General features: G+C 40.5%; 1 long non-coding RNA gene across 2 annotated transcripts in view; it reads right to left on the bottom strand.

Moving 5' to 3' along the window:
- Positions 1–20,224, bottom strand: part of LOC140518573 (uncharacterized) — a 229,979-nt gene that overhangs the window by 143,552 nt on the left and 66,203 nt on the right. The window contains exon 1 of one of the 2 annotated variants that reach the window (XR_011971956.1): positions 19,506–19,724. The exons of the other annotated variant lie outside the window; for it this stretch is intronic. This is a non-coding gene — a long non-coding RNA (uncharacterized lncRNA). Of the gene's footprint in view, positions 1–19,505; positions 19,725–20,224 lie in introns of those variants that run through there. 2 annotated transcript variants of the gene reach the window in all.

Raw genomic sequence — 20,224 nt, 5'->3', positions numbered from 1 at the left:
CAGGTACCTCATGCCTAGTTAAGGACCTTAGAGGAAATGGAGCAAAGCAACCTAGGTTAACAGGGGAAAATTAAATCCATGGATACCTACAAGAAAGAAGAAAGGAGTAGAAAGGGGATAATGGAAAAGGAGAAAGGTGAGAAAAGGAGAAAGTTAAACAGAGAAAGGGAGAGAAATGGAAGAAAGGAGAGATAGCATGTTGGAGGTGAAGAGTAGGAAATGTGAAAAGAGAGAAAAAGGCACACAGAAAAGGAAAGAAGAAAGATGATGAGGAAGGAGAGGAGGAAGAGAGAATGTGAAAGAAGAAACAACCATGTACAAATAACCCAGAGTCAGGTCTAAAGCCTAGTTATTTGCTGTTCCCAACTAGCTGAACACGGATTTGTTGTCTTATCATACTAGACATTCACTTGTCACTTAGATTACCTGACTTTAGCAATCTAACATAAGAAATCCTTGGGGGCTTCATTGCTCTCTGATGGGGAAACCCACCCAGAGATGGTGACTCCAGTAGTGAAAGGTCAACTTGTTCCCAGACTTAGTGCTTCTTGTCCAAACTCAAGCCAAGACTGAAGATCTGGCCTGTTTCTTCTCTGCCTTACTGAGAGTGACTCTGATCAACCCAATTGGTAAATGAAATATAAACCAAATTGTCCAAATATGATGTTTTGGGTGGGCCTGAGGCAAAATTGCCAAGTGGGTGACATTTTGTCTTCCACACCTTCCCACCTCCCTTTATGTGCCTTTTTCACACCTTCTGGTACTCCTATTCTCTGCTCCCAAGTGTCCAATGAAAAAGAGATGGCTCTTCTCCAACAGTAACTTCTATGGCTCTGATAGGAATACTCCACTTCAGTCAAAATGAGACAGTTCCTGCCTCTCCCTGTGCTATAGCTCATGGTAATTCCACCGCCCAGACTGTTCTTCTCTCCCTGCTCTGCCTATAAAACCTAATCTATCCTTAAAAGCCTATTTCTAGCTGCAGTTGTCACATCCACACTACAACTTGGGCAATCATTTAATTTCTGTGGGCCTCAGTTTCCTAACCCATAAAATGAAGGAGTTGTATTAAGTGATCTCCAGGGTCCCTTCCATCTTTAAAATTCTGCAAAATGAAATGGCTTCTGTCTCTATATCATGTCCCAAGCCTCTCTTCCTTTCAGAACTTCAGTTCCATGCCTCTAACTCCTAGGGCATCACTACCTGGATAAGCCTCTATTGTCTCAAACTCATCATTTACTTTGAGTATGTGATGTTCTTACCCAGTAGAATACATTTCTAGAAGGTAGGAACTGGTTCATTTCCCTCATTATATTCTCAATGCTGGGCACACAGTACTTAAAACATTTGCTAAGTTGAATAACTTAAAACCAACTTCACCTTTCCCCCAACTCAGCTCTTTTCTCTAATCTTAGAGCTGTCCTTGGCTCTTCCCTCTTCCATATCCAGGCAGTCATCAAGTCCCATTTTCCCCTTTTTCTTTTCATCCTGCTTTTCTTGTATCTTCCTCACATTGTTCTTCAACTATTAAAATAATCTCCTAAATGGACTCCCTTTCTCCTCTTTCATACATCTTCAATCTGCCTAGACATTACAACCCCAAATACCACTTACCAATTTTTTTCCCCTGAACCTATGATTTCATTGGTGTAGGAAACTCCTGATTCAAAATCCCTCTATCGATGTGCAAGATGACACTTTATCTGCAATTTATAGACTTAGAAAGTTGCATGGAAAGCTAACCTCAGTGGCAGGAAAACCTGGGTTCAAATCTTCACTTATTGACTTTAAGCCTTAACTTAACTCAGTGTCCCAGACGACTTTATACATATTACCTCTAAAGCCTTCATTATCCCGATAGTAAAGTTCAAACTCTTCAGCCCCACATTCAAAGGCCTCAGTGATCTAGTTCATTTCCCCAACCTGCAGCCTGTCAGCAAAGGGAGTAGTACTTTCCCTATGCCCCATGCCATCTATACCTTAAGCCAACCCAACTTCTTTTTGCTTGATTTGGAATGGGAAATAAAGCAATGATAGGTAGTGATAGTACAGAGCAGACCCGTACAACATAAGGCTCCAGGGCTGCTAGTGCCTGGCCAAAGGATTTCCACCAGGCTGCAGAAAAATATAGGGTTGCCACTGCACAATCTCATATTTGTCAGGTGACCCGCAGCAACCAACCATCGGCAATCTATCCTAGTCTGACCTATCTGTGACTGGAAGAAGTTTAATTTTAATTTTGGTCTCTACCTACTGCCAATTTGTACAGTTCTTGTATAGAGCCAGAGGTGGGAAACCTGCAGCCTCAAGGCCATATATGGCCCTCTAGGTCCTCAAGTGCAACCCTTTGACTGAATCCAAACTTCACAGAACAAATCCCTTTAATAAAAGGTTTGTTCTATAAAACTTGGACTGAGTCAAAAGACCACACTTGAGGACCTAGAAGGCCACATGTGGCCTTGAGTCCACAGGTTCCCCATCCCTGGATAGTAAGGCTAAATATTCAGAGTCTAACATCTTGAGTCTCAGTTACTGAGTATGATGGGTTCTTTACAGGGATAGCGGCAAACCAGGATTTCTATCTCCAGTGCCAGGAGCATCCCAATTTCAAAGTAGATCAGAGCAGTCTATTGAAGCTGGGGCAAACCTGCCAAGGCTGGCTCACAAGGCTCACCCTATATTTTGGGTGACAACCACAGCCAGAAAACAATGCACATTTCTATTTTTATTACCATAAGGTAAGAAATCTTTTAACTTCTTTATTGCCTTTTCCCTCATTGCTTTACTCTCATTGACTCTTTTTTCTCTACTTTTAAAGTTTCTTCTTCATTATTTCCCCACTTGGTTTCTCCATTTCTCTCTTGTTCTATCCATCATTTTCTTCCTCTAAGAGTTCTCAGGCAGTTTAAATTTTCTTATTCTCTAGAATTTTCCCTTCTCTGCTTCCCCACCACCACCCCTATTTCCTGAATGATTCTTCCTTTCTCTGCCCTTGCTTTTCTTTCTTGAGTTTCTTCAGCCTTCACAACTTCTTTGCCTCAGGACTAACATCTCCCTATTTTCTTTTCTAGCTTGCCATCCTAGTAACCCCTTACTAACTGAATCTTTCATGACTTTTTTCCCCTCTCTCTTCATATCTATTCTGTCATTTTCTTCTTTTCCCATATTCCCACACCACCTCTCTCTCTCTTTCTCTCTCTCTCTCTCTCTCTCTCTCTCTCTCTCTCTCTCTCTTTCTCTCCCTCCCTCCCTTTCTCCCTCCCTCCTGCCCTTCCTTACTCCCTCTCCCTCCTTCCTTCTTGGTTTCCACTCTCCTTATTTCTGTTTTCTTTCCTCTTGCTCAGTAATAGAGTAGGAGTTGCATCCCTGATCCCTAATTTGAGAGACAGAACAGTTGACAACAAACAAATCCCAACCCACAGGCTTAGCTTGTAGCCACCAAAATTGAACTGGAAAAGCATGCCTTTCACACAACTTGCCAACAGGTTATGACTAAGACCCAAATCTGCTCCAGAGACCTAGAGAGATAGAGACTTCCCCAACAATATGGAAGAGTGGAAATTCTTGGGGAGATCAAGAAACAAGAAAGTTAGGAAAGAGACAAAGACAGAGTCAGAGACAGATATTTTTGAGTTGTAAGCAACCTTGAAAATCATCTAATCCAACCCCCCTCATTTTACAGATTAGGAAACTGAGACCCGGAAAAATGATTCTCCCAAAGTCACACAAATAGTAAATGGAAAAGTCCGAATTTGAACCTAAATCCTCAGATTCCGAATCAATTCAACTGCTACTGGAACCCACCCAAATTATTTCAGGTTCACAATTACAATTTGCTGGGGTTGGCTCAAAGCCTTTTTTTAAAGTTTTCAGATGTGGGACAGAAATGGCATCTATAATTTACAGCCTTGCTTGGAAACATAAGAGACAAAGGAACCCAAAAAGACAATAGATTTCTGCTGATGGCAGCCGTAGATATTCCATGTGTCCTATACCACACCCATCCTTTTTTTTAAGTTCAGTTGTTCCTGTTTTGTCTACGCATAGTTACATTAGTTAAGCAGCAAAGGAAGAAGCTTGGATGCTTTTCTTAGAGGACAGCGCCATCTAGCCGGCCATATGCCAAATTTGGTTAAGTAGGATGTGGTCACATTTTCTCCCCCACTCACTTTTCCCTCTTTATTCTTTGCCAGGAAAGCCTAAAACAAAACAGACCAGCCGCAGGTAAAGGAGTAAGCCCTAGGGTCTGAGGGAAGTTCAGATCTACTGAACTATGTGCTGGCCCGGATGCCACATTTAAGGAAGGGCCTGTTCAGAGGGCAACTAGATGGTGAGAAATCTGGAGCTGATGCCATTTAAAGGGGAATTGGCAATGTTTGAGGAAGGCCCCAATAGCTACTTTCAAGTATCTGTAAAATTGTCATGTGGTGGAAGGGTATGACTTGTTAAGCCTGGTCAGAGATAGCAGTACGAGGAGATTGTGTGATACAGAGCCCAGAGCATAATGTCTGGAGTCAGAGGACATGGGTCCAGATCCCACCTCTGACATATGTCACATATTACCTCGCTGGTCTTAGGCAAGTTATTTAATCACATTGGACCTCAGTTTCCTCATTTGTAAAATGAGGAATTTGGAGTGGGTGGCCTTTCAACTCCCCTCCAGTTCAACATCTGTGATCCAATGAATGGTGGGAGACTCAAATAAAAAAAAAAAGCAGATTTCAACTCAATATAAAGCAAAATTTCCTAAGAAATAGAACTGTCCATAAGTGGAAGGTATTTTCTTGGGAAGTCATGGATTGGCCATCACTACAAGTCTTCACCAGAGGCTAGATGGCCTTTGTCAAAGATGGTACAGCCAATCAATAAACAAGCACAAACATTTATTTAATGCCCATCATACTATAGGTCAAAGGCAGTTGTGGTCTGCAGGATAGAGAACTGACCTTGGAATCAAGAAGACCTGTATTCAAATCCTGCTTTTGATACATACTCGCTGTATGACTTAACCTTTCAGTGCCCCCAGGCATTTCTATAAGACTCCACAGTGTTGGGATTCAGGGTGAAGGAAGCAAGAAACAAGCATGTATTAAGTGCCTACTATGTGTCAGGCTTTATGAATGTCTCATTTGATTCCCACAACAACCCTAAGCAATAGGTGCTATTATTATCCCTATTTTATAGATGAGGAAACTAAGGTAAACAGAGGTTTAAGCTACTTGCCTGAGGGGGTCACACAGCTTGCAAATGTCTGAGGCAGGATTTGAACTCAGGTTTTCTTGACTCCAAGTCCAGCCCTATACCCCTTAGCTGCCCCAAGCCCCTTCTTAGAGTAGAGTCGCCACTCTAACCTCTAACATCCAAAAGCTTCTTTCCTAGTTCCCTGACAATATACAATAAATCATATTGAAAATAATAATAGTAGTGACTCACACTCTCAAAGCAGTATTTTTGTACCATGTTCATAAATGCCTTTCACTCTCTGCCTTCACGTCTTCTAACTCTAGATTTTAGGAATTAATGGGACCTGGACAAAAATTAATTACCACGCTTTTCATTATTCTATTTTGTTATTCTTTCTTTGCATGGCTATACATGTATACATCCATATACATTTATGCTCTGCCCTTGAAATTATACTCTAAAGTAACATGGAACATACTTCATACATGCCTATTTCCGTTTATTACATTCAAATACCACAGAGACAGAATTGAAAGGGACTTAATTATTAACTAATCTAATCCCAACTATTTTACATTTGAGGCCCAGGAAAAGGAAATGACTTGTCACCAAAATTCACACAGCTAATTAAGGTCCTAGAAGTACAAGTGAGTAAATGACCTTATATGTCTTCTAGTCCATTCACAGCTTACATTTTACAGAGGAGTTAACCGAGTCCCAGAGAAATTAAAGAGACCTACCCAATGTCATATGTATTGTTAGTGTCACAGTTGAGATCTGAACTCAAGTCTCCCAGCTACAATCCCAGCTGTCTTTCTGTTGCATTGCACTATGCCTCTAAGTCAGGTCTGAGACCCACTTAACCTGTCTTATGGTCTAATGTTTTTTTCTACTTTATCATATTGCCTTTTTCTAAAATAAAATCTAGAGAGAAGAGCCTTAAATTTCCCAGAAACAGTGGCCAAGCTTCATACGTTTCCCTTCTTCTCCCTTAAACACACCTAAGAAGGACCAGTTCTTGAGCTGAGCCAGGAAGGATACCTTCCTAGCGTCCAGCCAAACTGGACTCCCCCCAATTCCAATTGGAGAAGACAGACACTATCCAGAAACTCCCATAATGAAGAGATGAGTACAGACCAGCTCATCCAAAGCATATTCACACTCCAATACCCTATTTTTCCAGCCAACAATCACTCCTTCTGATATCTCAGCAGATATCTGGGACAGGATGGAACTTGATGCCTGATTCCATGGGGATGAGAGGGAGAAGTCAAAAATTGCTTTAAGGTTTTGAGCCAGAGTGAATGGGAGAAAGATAATACAAATATACCACATCTTTGGGGAAACTGAGTCACCAAGTGATTTTTTTTTTTTTTTTTTTTTTTTTTAGCCCAGCACTGAAAATTCAGTCTCCCGATCCCTGTCCCAAGTCTCACCTGCCAATCCATAAAGCTTCTGTGGCCAATAAAGAATGGGGTTGAGGGCCCCCTTCAATAGAACATTGCTAGGGGACTCTAACCACTGCTGTAGGAAATCTAGCCAAGGCACATGTCACTTTTTCCACAAACCAGTGGATGTTGAGCATAGTTCAAAATGTAAATGCCAAATTATAGTAAACACCTCCCAGGGGACCAGCAGCCAGGATCAGAGGCGGCCCAGAGCAGGGCGGCCCAGAGCAGAGCAGCCTAGAGCTCTCCTTCCTGCTATTAAAGCTTCAGGGGCCTTTTCCTTGCCAGAGTCCCTTGTCTTGGCTAGACATACCACAAAGAAATGGCCTGACTCCTAGGGGGGATGATGAATGTTTCTGCCTTCTCACAAGCCAGGCCTAGAAGGATAGTATTAAGGGAGAAGCAGGGGCAGGGATTGATGGTCCAGCAACGGGTCAAGACCTGAAGCCAGTCATTCAGAAACTGGATAGGAAGCTAAGGAAAACTTCAGGATTCATGGGAAGAGAAAGCAATGGGAGAGAACATGATGGTCAGCCCAAGGACTGGAATAATGAAAAACTGATGGGGATTTAAGGAGAGTTCATCTCAACAAAACTCAATAAACATTTATTAAGCATATATTGTTCCTAAACAACGAGAAACTCCCTGACCACAAGGTGCTCATGTTCTACTAGCAAGATACAGTATATACCCAAATAAGTAAAAACAAATACTTTTAGGTACAAGAGGGTGAAAATAACTGAATGGAGATCAACTACAATGTTTTTTTAAAGAGGTGGCACCTCAGGTAAGCCTCAAAGAAAACTAAGAATTCTAAGAAGCAGCAGTAAGGAGGCCCTGTAGTCCAGGGGACAAAGCCAAAATCAAGGAACAGCTAGTGCCACATTGGAAATGAGAGACAGAAAGACAGAGAGAGAGAGAGAGAGAGAGAGAGAGAGAGAGAGAGAGAGAGAGAGAGAGCACCAAGGGGGACTATTATGAACTGTCTGGAAAAGCAGGTGTGAGTGTAGTTATGGAGAGTTTTAAATACTAGTCCACTAAAGATTTTTCTCAACATTTGTTGATAGAATTGAAAAATCCCTTTAGAAAAGGTGTCATCTGCTTTTCTCAAGAGCCACAAAGCTCAGACAGATAGCAATAGGCCTAAGTTTTTTCTGAGTTTGATGTGGAGGAGTTCTAAAGCCCAGAGAGCCTAGAAATGGTTGGCCCTGCCACTGACTTGCTCTAATTTGGTTTCTGGTCCAATTTTCTGAATCAGTCGAAAAATATTAAACATTCACTTCATGCTCAGCAATTGCCTAGGCTCATAGGCTGACATATTTAAAGGGGGAAGGCCATCTAGTCCCTCATTTTATCGACTTCCTAAAGATGACACATATAGTTGGTGGAGTAGTTGGGATTTGAACCCATGAATCCAAATTGAATCCCCTGATTCCACATTCAGCCTTCTTGCCACAGTACCCCACTGCCTCCAAAGATGATCTGTGAAATCTTGTAAAGAACACTGAATTTGGAGTAAGACCACTTGAGTTCGATCCTTATTTCTGCTATGTGATGTTGGGGATTCACTATACCTTTCTGAATCTTGATTTCTTCATCTGTAAAGTAAAGATCCTAGATTAGATGATATCTTGTACCCCTCCAGCTTTAATGATCCAGTATTTATGATCCTATGATTCCTGCTGTCATGGCATTTACAATATAATTGAAAATACAAGACTTTATGAAATAATGAATAAAAGAGACTACCTAATTCAAGGCTTTTAATATAGCACTTACATGTACATATGGTATAGACAAAATGAGCCTTAATAGTTCCAAGAGAAGGAAGAGTTAGAGTTGCTTTATGAAGATTAATACTTAGAAGGAGATTTGAGGGGCATCCAGAAATTGGATAGACGAAACAGGCAAGGACAATCTCTTGGGGAAAATGACAAGTTCCTACAGGGAGGTAGAAATGAATATTCGGTGTTCAGGACAATGAAAGAACCAGGCTCGCTGGAACAAAGACTGCTTGTTTAGGAGTAGACTCACTGAAGCCTTGGAAAGAGTTGGAAAGGATGTCAGAGACTCTATACCTATACATAGCTGAGAATTCCCCTTTATAACATTTCCAAAAAATTGACCTCTAGCCTCTCTATCTGAACAGTTCCACTGATAAGAAACTCACTACCTCTACAAGGCATCTCCTTTCCACTCCTGGATAGTTCTGCTTCTTTGGAAAATGCTCCTTATGAGCTAAAAACTGCTTTCTCTGAAATTTCCAGTCACTACTCCTTTTCCTCTGGCCAAACAAACAATAATTGTTTCAGTGTCATACCTGTTTCATTAAGCTCTCCAACAGATATTACAATTACTTTCACTGGGCCTTTAAGAGCTAAATGGAATGTTGTGGAAATGGACATTTTTAACCATCAGTTTGGAGAGACTGTTTAGAGTGATAACGTGGGAGAGGCTGCAGAGAATGTTTTCCTATCATGGACAGAGAGAAGATGGGGCAAACAGAAAAAGAAGATAGAGATGCCTTTCTAGATGGAACTCTTTTCATCTTGTCTTGTGAAGAGGATGAAAAGAATTCTTGAGAAGAGTTTTCTTGGTATCTTGAGTGAACTAAAGGACAAGAATGTCCTTTCAAAAGTTAGGAGAAATCATCTATAGTTAGAGCTGTGGTTTGAGGTGACTCTCACTGTGATTTTTCTCATAGCTAAACTATTGTAAATAATTATTTATGCCTTTCTGTTCTTATTGATTACATTTTAAATAAATTGTATAGTCAGTAATATTAATATTTATTTACTCCTAGGAGATTGTAGGTTTTGATCAACTGCTTTTGGAGAAAGGGGTTCTGGCATATAAAAAAACTAATATTTAGTAAATTTGTATGGGAGCTCTGAGTAAACTGATTAACTAATGAGAAAAGGGTTGCAATTTTACTAATTAATGAGAAAATATCCAAACATATTCCTGGATTGTCATAGAACTCCAGATGATAAAACGAATATGGAAATGAATTGAGTATTGATTTGAGGGGTTACCTAAAAGTGAATGGGGTTAACCCATGACATTGCTATATTTAATGGGCAGCTAGCTGGTGCAGTGGATAGAGCACCAGTGCAGATAGACTCCAGTGCAGGAGTCAAGAGGGCCTGAGTTCAAATCTCACCTCAGACACTTGACACTCACTAGCTGTGTGACCTTGGGCAAATCACTTAACACCAGTAGCCTCATCCTGGGTCTTCTCCAGTCATCCTGATGAATATCTGGTCACTGGATTCAGATGGCTCTGGAGGAGAAGTGAGGCTGGTGACCTGCACAGCCCTCACTCACTCAAAACAAAGTTAAGTGCAAGTCATGTCATCATTTCTCTGATGGCATGGTCTTCTTTGGCAAGAAGGACTAACAAACACACACTATATTTAATGCTAGAAATTAAAGTTAGATAGGTAGAGTGAGGTCAACAAAAATTCAACTCCATATGTATAAGATAAGGAATATATGACTAGAGAGCAATTCATCTGAAAAAAATCTAGGCACTTAAGTGTACCACAAATTCAACGTGCAATGTCAGCCAAGAAAGTTGCTGCAAACTTAGACATCATTGAGAGAGGTATACAGTCCAGTAATAAAAGAGGGCCCATCATACTCTGTCCCGGTCACATCACATCTAAAATAACATGTTCATAGCTGGGCACCATATTTTAGGAAAGATATCAATCAGTCAATCAACAAGCTTTTATTAAGTATCTTCAATGTGCCAGGAGTTCATACAGGGTATAAAACAGTTCCTATTCACAAAGAACTTCCAGGAAAGACAATAAGTATGTGTATAAGTTTATGCAGAATAAAAATAAAGTGAATAAAAACAAATCAATACAGAGCTGTTAAATATAAGGTGGCTTGGAGAGGAGAGCACCAGACTTTGAAAGTAGTCAGGAAAAACTTCATGAAAAAGGTTGTGCTTGAACTATGTCATTTGAAAAGAGAAGGATTCTACATTTTCCAGTTCTTTGCCACTACAGAGAGCTGCTACAAACATTTTAGAACATATAATTTCTTTTCCTTTTTCTCCTGATTATTTTTGGAGTTTATCCCATGAATTAAAAATTAAATATTTTTTTAAATAGAAGAGAAGGATTCTCTGCAGTACAGGGGAAGAGGAAAGGCATTCTAGGCATTAGAGAAAGCCAGTGCAAAGTCCGGGAGATAGGAGATGGAGTATTCTGTGTGAGGAATAAAGCAAGTCCATTTGACTTGATCGTAGTATGTGGGAGGGGAGAATAATGACAATAAGACTGGACAGATAAGTTGGGGCCAGGTTGTGAAACTAAACAGAGCTTATTTTTTTATCCTAAAGACAATAAAGAGTCTCTGGAATTGACTGAGTAAGGATGTCACACAGTCACATCTGTGCTTAAGGAAAATTACTTTGGCAGCAAGATGAAGAGTGGCCTGGAATAGGAAAAGATTTGACAAAAAATGACAAAGTAGGAGGCAGTGGTACAGTGGATAGGGTGCTAGACCTGCAGCCATGAAGACCTGAGTTCAAATGTAACCTCAGACAGATACTATCTGGGTGACCCTAAACAAGTTACTTAACCTCTATTTGCCTCAGTTTCCTTATCTGTAAAATAGGAATCTATCTATCAGGGTTTTTGTAAGCATAGAATGAGATATTTGTAAAGTGCTTCACAAACCTTAAAACTTAAACCTTAAATGTTAGTTATTATTATTAATCTAGGCAAGAAGTCATAAGTGCATGGACTAAAGTCGCATTGGTATAAGTACAGATAAGGGATCAGATTTAAAAGATATCATAGAGACAGAAATGGCAAGATTTGGTAACCAATTGGATACCAATGGGTGAAGGAGAATGAGTCATTAAGGGCAATGGCAGTGAGGCTTGGGCCAAGCCAAGGTGTAACTCCAATGTGATACTGAGTTGCTGAGGCAACCACTATGGCTATGCAAGTGTGTTTTCAGGGTAAATTCACAAAATATAAACTCTCTTCCTCAAAGACATTTATTCAATCACCAGAAAGCCAAATCCATCATAACAACAAAGAAATCTATACATATTATCAAAGTAGGGAGCAAGGCCAACCTGAAGTCTTCTCTCCATCAGGGCTCCCCACAAAACGAGCTTCTTTAGGCAAAATCAGTCCCTCTCTCACTCATGTTAGCTGCCCTGCTCTGCTCTTCCTCAGCTCTGCCTCATCTCCTCTCAGCTCCACCTCACTCTATCTTTCTGCTCCACCTATTTAGCATGGGCTCAATGTGATTCAAGCTTTGGGATGAACCAAAGCTTAAAGCAGGTGACATAGGTCTATTGAGGGGCAGGAAAGATCTTCAAATTCCTTTACCATTACACAAGGTCAGAAATAATAGCCAGGCAAACTTAGAAGCCCAAACTATGTCTATAGAGGCTCCCTATATAGAATTGGCTTGTAACAATGCCCATGAAAGAGTGGTCAGGTCAGGCTGCATGAAGAGTGGAGGGCTGTCCAGGCTACCACTAGAGCCCCTTGGGAAACTGATCTGATAATGACTATGGGGTAACTCTACCTGATTACACTACAGGAGCAAAGCAGTGACAGGGTGCTGGCACACCTGGAGAAAGAAGTGTTAAAATTCATAGGTATGTCTTCTCCAGCCACCGGGGCATAACCCCAAAACAGGCCCCAGCCTCTGTGACTGAAAAGACCCCTCTCCCTCTGAGAAGACAATGAAAATAGCTGACATTGCTAGAATGTGTTAAGGTCTGCAAAGAACTTTGCGTGTATCACCTCATTTTGGTATTTATTATTATCATTTCACAATAACAGTGGGAGGTAGGTGTCACTATTATGTCCATTTAAAAGATCTGGATATTGAAGACTGAGAAAAGTTAAACATCTTACCCAGGATCACACAGCTAGTAAACGTCTAATGTAGAATTTGCATTCAGGACTTCTTGACTCCAAATCTAGAACTCAAAACACTATGCCACTTAGCCACCTTAAAGATCTTAAACAGAATATTACATCAGGGACCTTCCACTTAAAGAGACTAAGGGGCATACAACCCATGCTCTTTTGCAACATGGACAGAGCTAAGTAATTTTAACTTAGCAGGAAGTCCCTATAAGCAGGAGAACACTCACTTTCTATGTGAGAATAGTAGAAAGTTGATTGAATTTGGAATCTCAAGACCTAGGTTCAAATTTCAGTTCTGCCACTTATCAACTGGATGACATGGGACAGATCTGACTCTTCTTGGACCCATTTGGAGTTTTCTTGGCAAAGATACTAATGTGATTTGCCATTTCCTTCTCCAGCTCATTTTTTACAGATGAGGAAACTGAGGCAAACAGGGTTAAGTGACTTGCCCAGGCTCACGCAGTCAGTAAGTATCTCAGGTCACATTTGAACTCAGGACTTTCTGACTCCAGGTCCAGCTCTCTAGCCATTTAACCTCTCTTTTTATCTGTTTCCCTATCTATAAAATGAAAGGGGTCTATCTTGCCCTATAAGAAAATAGAGGGGATGGGAACAAGAGAAGAGAGGGATGTTTTAGAAGGGAGAGCTATTGGAGGAAGGGGTAATCAGAATGCATGATATCTTGGGGTGAGTGGTGGGTAGAGATGGGGAGAAAATTTGGAACTCAAAATCTTGTGGAAGTGAATGTTGAAAACTAAAAATAACTTTAATTAATTAAATTATAATTAATGAATAAAAAATCAAATGAAAGGGGTCATCAGAGATGGAAGGACCATAGGGGTCATCAGTCTCAAAACTGAGGTCCATTAAGATTAAGTTGCCTAAGGTCATACAGGTAGAAAGTGTCAGAGCCAGGTTTTGAACTCAAGTCTTCTGACTCTAAAAACCAGTTTTATTTCTAATGCACAAGTCTCTTCCAACACCCTGAGATTTTATTCAACTTCCAAAATGCAGTGTAAGTCCAACTGCCTTCTGAAAGCCATCTCTGCCCTCCCTCCACCCTGAATAACTTGAATAACACTGCATGTCTCACTCGTTTAGAATTTAGCCCACAGCCCTGAGTTATTAGTTTTCCTTTCTTTGTCTTCCCAACTAAACTATAAGTTCCTTGAAGGCAGAAGGCTCGTCATACTTCTCCCTTCAGGATGTAGCTCAGGAATCTACAGAACAAACATTCAACATATGCCTGTTAATGAATGAGTAATTGAATGAAAGTACGGGGTTGGAAGCTAGTGTTCGGTCACACACATGCACACACAGAGCAGAGCAGAAGAAAAGTGCTCAGAGCCTTGGTGTTCCTCCCCCTTCCGAGAGGGTGCTAATTGCTGGATGAAATGTTGATTTACTCTTTTCGTTGGGGGTGGTGATAGTCATGGGAGATTACCTGGCACATAGTAAGTTCTTAATAAATTCATGTTGACTTGCTAACTGACCTACTAAAGGAAAGGAAAATAAGACCTAAGTAGTAAGATTAGAGGAATTATGGTTATTTTTCTTGTAGCAGGCAGAGGAGATGGCCACACCTCACACCAGGCTCTGCCTTCTCACATGGAACGTACCTGAAGAGGAACCAAGTCCTCCAGAAAAGACTGGTTCACTCATCATCCTGCAAGCCCAAGCCACTTCCCCAGAGAAGACTAACCAGGGTCTGCAGACGAAGAAAACACATGTGGCTACCTTCCAGGCTAGGGCAACAATGAGGGAAAGAGCCAGATTCTGTGGGCAAGTGCCCAGATGTTCCTGAGGCAAGCTAGATGTGCTAGACAGGCAACAGACATAGACATTAACGCACAGGCAGCAGCGAGGACCAGGAGCCAAGATAAAGGCAATTCATGATGGAACAAAAGAGTGGCCAAGCCCAAGAAGGAGGCAGAAAGCTGCTGCCTTGGACTGACCCAGAGACCCACAAAAGCAGTGGACTCTGGTTACTGCAGCTTCACCACTGGTATCACAAATATTTGATTATGAACTGAATTTTAGGGGAGAGAGTCTGAAGGTTCAATATAAAAGATGCTTTCCTTTAACTGTATTACATTTCTATTTCTTCATGCTTTTTAAAATAAAGTTGTTTTAATTTCAAATGCCTTATTTGCTTTCATTGCTCACAAGAGAAAAATGGATTAACTATAGAGGAAGAGCTAAAAACTGGTCAATTCTGATGCTCCCAAAGAGGCTTACAGTTGGAACCAACAGAAGCAACAGAGGGTAATGACATTTAGGAAGCCTCCAATATGAAACTTAGGTCCACATATTTTCAGTTTACAATAGTCCATGTTCTTAGGAAAAGGCTGTGAGAACAGCTATCTCCAAGTACATGCACAGCTTTCATTCTAAGATCTGATTCTGCTTTACTCTAACCATGCCAGGGATGAACCAAGAAAAGATGGCCCCATCAAATCGATTAGATTAAGCTAAGATTTAAGGAAGATGAAATGCTAAAAGAAGGCTACCAACCAAGCAAAATGATGGGATTGCCATTCCTGAATATCTTTGAGTGGGAAAATCAGGTGTCTGTATGAGATGATTTGGATAATAATGTACATAGAAACAGGGGGGCTACACCAATCTACTAGAGGAGGTTTCTTTCAAGTCTAGGATGCCATTATCATCATCTAAAAATATTTCAATAACCCATTTTCTCATAAACATCATGAGATGTCTTTCCCAGTTATCAGAATGGGCAGTCAGAACTGGGAAAAGCCTTTTTTATCAATTCATTTAACACCCCCAAAATCATCCCTCTGTCTAAAATCCCAGAAACCAGGCTCCTTAAAACTGTTGGCTTACTATCAACCCTGCAAGCACCAGCCTCCAAAAAGCAGCATGAAGGCCATACATACAAACACAAATGGGGAGAATGACAACACATTGGCCTGAAGGGTCTGGACGAGTCTGCAATCAATGGCCACCAAGAGTGATAATTCACAGTGACACCCATCATCCGGCCAGAGCTATCTCTGGATAAGGTACAAGATAATGCATGTCAAAGTGACTTCCTGGATTTTATGTCAAAAGAACCAATCACCCTCTTTTCTCATTAGAAAGGCCCCAGTCAAGCAAAACAAATTCCTATACTGACCATGTCCAAAAAGTGTGCCTTATTCTGCCCTCTGAGGCCATCACTCCATCAGGCAATGACTAACATGCTTCATCACTGCTCCTTCAGAATTAGGGTTGATCAGAGCTCTTAGGTAGTTCTAAATCCTTTATTTTTATGATGTTCTGGTACAAGTTGTTCTCATTCTTCTGGCATCTATTTCACAGAGTGGCTGTGAGGATAAGCCAGGTGATATATTTACAAAATGCTTAGTGCAATGCCTGGAACATGATATGTGCCTAACAAATACCTCTTCCCTTCCCCTCCCCACCCCATTTTGCTCCCTTGAGTCTTCGTCTTCACATTTATTTTGCTTGAACATGAATATTTATTACAAGGGTTTTTTTTAATCTTTTTCTCTTTCTCAATGTGGAAGGGGAAGGTAGGTGGGGAAAAAATAAATGCTTGTTAATATGAAAAAAATTAAAAACAAAAAGACCTCAGTCACAAAATCATTCTCTCTTTTCCCCTTGGTTTTCAATCTCTCTTCCAGTCCTCCTCTTTCATCTAGGTTCTCTCTGTCACTCTTATTAATGCCCATCTCTCCACTTCAATCACACTGGGCCCCATTAGGATAATGGCCCTCATCAGAGATGGTGTGAAGAATTAAATGGAATTGTGTAGTATAGTCAGGGATCTGCTAGTTCATACTAACTCAGAAAAGCTGATTGTTAAATTTGCAGCATTTACATATCAGAAATCAGCAGAAGTTTGATTTGTAAATTTTGGTGATTGTCTTTACTTAAGAGAGTATAAATAAAATATTAATAATGCAGATTAAAAGTGTGCTATATATACTTTTTTTTACTTTAGAGAACTGATTGTTAAATATCATCAACACGTTCCTGGATAGTAGGCTCTCCAGTCTAAAAGATCTCCCACACTCAGATGTCACTGGGCCTTCAGTTTTACCATTAGACTTTCAATCCTCTGAGTTCAGCCCTTGCCCTTGGTTGGTTTCCTGGGGGAAAGAGGTCATGATTAATAATACTTTTGTGTAAAAGAGTTTATCATCAGATGCTTTCCTTCCTGGCAGAGCATGAAGAAAAAATGCACACTGACTGCTACCAACCCTCGAGAGTAGGAAGCATGATATTATATGTGAAACTCTTGGTCCTCATGTGGGAAACACATAGATAGAAATGTAAAATTTCCCCAGGCTGGGGGATCAGTCCCTAATGGTGTAGGAGAACCTATAAATGAAGATGTTCAGGAAGAATAAGCAAGGGAAAGTCAATGAGCAGGCATTGTGAATGTCCAGGAAAATAGGAAACCAGTGCTCCCATATATCCAGAGGACTCCTGAGACACCCAATGCACTGTGGGCCGCCAATTTTCCAAGTCAGTGCTATCTATAATAAGAAAAAGTGATGTTATCTTGTGCTCAGCATTTGAGAACCTCACAATTATTTGTTGTCTGTCCTTTGTTCCCAAAGAGTACCATGGCATCAGGGAGGTGATGCCATGACATACATGTGAATGACTTTGTTAGGAAGGTATGATCATTATTATTATGTCTACCTTACAAGTAAAGAAAATGAGGTTCAGAGAAGTCCAGTTATATATTCACAGACATAGATGGTAAGTAAGAGAGAGAGGATTTGAAACCAATCCTCCCTGACTCCAAGTCCACCACCCATGCACTCTTCCAAGTTATTACTTATGCAGAGTCATTCTTGATTGTGAATTGGTGTTGACCTGAACTGAAATGAGAAGACCAAAAAAAGAAAAAGTGGTTCTAGAAGGGAAGGCAAGAAGCCCCTTCCCAAGTCACCCCTGGCCAATTTAATTCCCATGGATAGCACATAGTAAGTCAACTGAGCCTCTTCAGCCATCTGACTGAAGGAAAGCCTGGCAGCATTATATAAACCTGTCTGGTTATTATAATAATATATATATAATATATGATAAAGATATATTTATATATGTAATATATGACATACATAATACATATCATCATTATAATAATAATAACCCTCTACTAAAATCCTGCTATGATTGTTCATATTAGGAAGGGAATGGGCCTCCATTGTCTAAGACTTTTCCTTATCTTGCCTGGGTCCAGGTTTCTGGGCCACTTTACCCATTAAGCCATCAACCTTTCCTTTATAAGCTCTTTTTCCACCCTCCCCTTTACACATTGTCTTCCCCACCCCCCTTTAAAGTGCAAACTCCTTGAGATCAGGCACTGTCTGTCTTCCTTATATATGACAAGACCCTGTTTTGTCATCCTCCCTCTCCCTCTCTTTCATCTGCCTACCTAAGGCTATGTCAGTAGAGCTAGAAAAATATTAAATATGGACCTAGTGGTGGTGACCTGGTCTACTGCCCAGGCATCATCCTGGCTAAGTTCAAAAAGGCTGCCAGATGAATCACTGAATTAAAATAAACAAATCTTCAGTAGGCTTCTACCATGTGGAAGGCACTCTGCTAGGACTACAAAGACAGAAACAAAGCACTAACACCTAAAGAAACTCATGAAAATCAACTCCTAGGGTGTGGAGGAATTACATTCTATTCCTTCCACTGAAGAAGTATTTATTCCCACTCATCTTCTCCCCTTCCTACTCAAAGTTCTGAGAAAGGTTACAACATTTACATGATACTTAAAGATTTCTACTACACTTTACATAAATTATCTTGTTTGATCTCACAGTAGCTCTTTAAATGAGGCACTATTATAATCCCCATTTTACAGGTGAGGAAAGGGAGGCTGAAAATGGTTAAGTGACTTCTTCAGAATTACAGAGCCATTCAATGTCTGAGGCCGAGATTGAATTCAGCTCTCTTTACCTCTGAGTCCAAGATTCTATCCACTCTGCCAAGCTGCCTCTAGTAATCAAAGCAACACTACCATACTGGAAAAGATATGTCAGTCATTTTCCCCTGTCACCATTCATCATCTCTGTGATTTCCCAAAGCAAACACTCTTCCCTGGCCATCACTGTCCAATACGGGTCTTCTTTGCCTATTAAAATGCAAGATTTTTGAGGTCTTGATCCATCTTGCAGTTTAAATTTGTACCCCTCAAGGACTAAGCACAGTGCCTGGTACATAAGAACCATTTAATGAAGAATTTTTAATTCATTATTTGATGACATCACAAATCTTTCAAAGTGTCAGAGGATTATTGTAATAGGTGCCTTCTATTTTTCAGATAGCCTGCTGTAGTCAGTCCTTACTTTGGAACTTGGACAGATCAAAGATCCCAGTTCAAGTCTCAGCTTTAACCACTTCCTAACTTCAAAAAATTATCGTCAAATCCTTTCCCCCTTTGGAACCTCAGTTTCCTCATGGAAAAATGTAGATTATATGCCTCTCCTACCTACTTCCCAGGGCTGTTGTAAGAATCAACTGAGATAATATATACAAAGTGATATGTGAAAGGAAGCATCGACAGACTTTCCATTAGCCAACCTTTCCTTCTTTTCTAAGTTTCTCTCCACTCACTTCCTCAGATGTTTGTGACCTTAGTTCACAGATCTGGTCATAGAAGGTTTTATTGGAACCCCTCAGTTCCTTCCAATCATTTCAGTTCCCAGGATGCCTCCCTGTATCCTATTTAGAAACAAGCAATTTAGAAAGGGAGTAAAAGACTCCCCAACCTCATCAAGCCTCCCTCTTTAATCCATTTATTGGAGGAGCCTCTATTCAAATACAACTTCTTTAAAAATCAGCACATTCTAAAGATAGCGTGTCTGGGTCTTAGCTGCACAATCCTTATCTCCCAGATGACACTTGCCAAGATATGGAGGTTCTTAGTCTTTCACAGGAGGTTTTGAGAAGAATTGAAGAGACTTACTGTAAGATATCTGAAATCACTCGACATCTGAAGGCAGAAATGTCTTTCTCCTTTGAGTATTGCATCCTAAGTGCCATCCAGAGATGATTTATATATGCTCATCCTTATTACAGACTACACATAATAAAAGCGTGATAGAAATCATATCTGCATAAGTTCAGGCAGCTCCGGGAGAGCACCTGCCAGTTTTGTTTGACAAGACACTCAATCAAGCAAAAAGGTTCAAAATATTCTAGGAAGATACCACTGCCTTCCCAAGGCTCTGGATTTTTATCCAGATAAGAGAAATTCTAATTGAGAGTAACATTAGTATGTGTTTTCATAACATATCTTACAGCAAGAAACACCAGGGGAAAAATACATATAGAAAAAGAGAATTGTAGAACCACAGAATGTCAGAGTCAAAGAGGAACTTAGAGAAAAGAATATTAGAGCTGGACAGGACCTTAGAACATTAGAACTAGATTTTTTTTCAATCCAACTTCCCGTGTTTTACAGACTAGGAAATTATATTTTACCTTGCTTGCCAAGTTTGCAAAACACAGAAAGAAAGAGAGAGAGAGAGAGAGAGAGAGAGAGAGAGAGAGAGAGAGAGAGAGAGAGAGAGAGAGAGAGAGAGAGAGACTTGCTTGGCTATTTTGTAATTTCTATCAGCTGTCTGAGGCTCCCTTCTTTTGGACTTCCTGATGGGAAATAAGAATTTGTTCACATGCGGTACC

This window comes from Notamacropus eugenii, chromosome 1, assembly GCF_028372415.1.
Source record: "Notamacropus eugenii isolate mMacEug1 chromosome 1, mMacEug1.pri_v2, whole genome shotgun sequence".
Lineage (NCBI taxonomy): Eukaryota > Metazoa > Chordata > Mammalia > Diprotodontia > Macropodidae > Notamacropus > Notamacropus eugenii.
The sequence above is the reverse complement of the archived record's forward strand: the minus strand, read 5'-3'. Positions and strand labels throughout refer to the sequence as shown.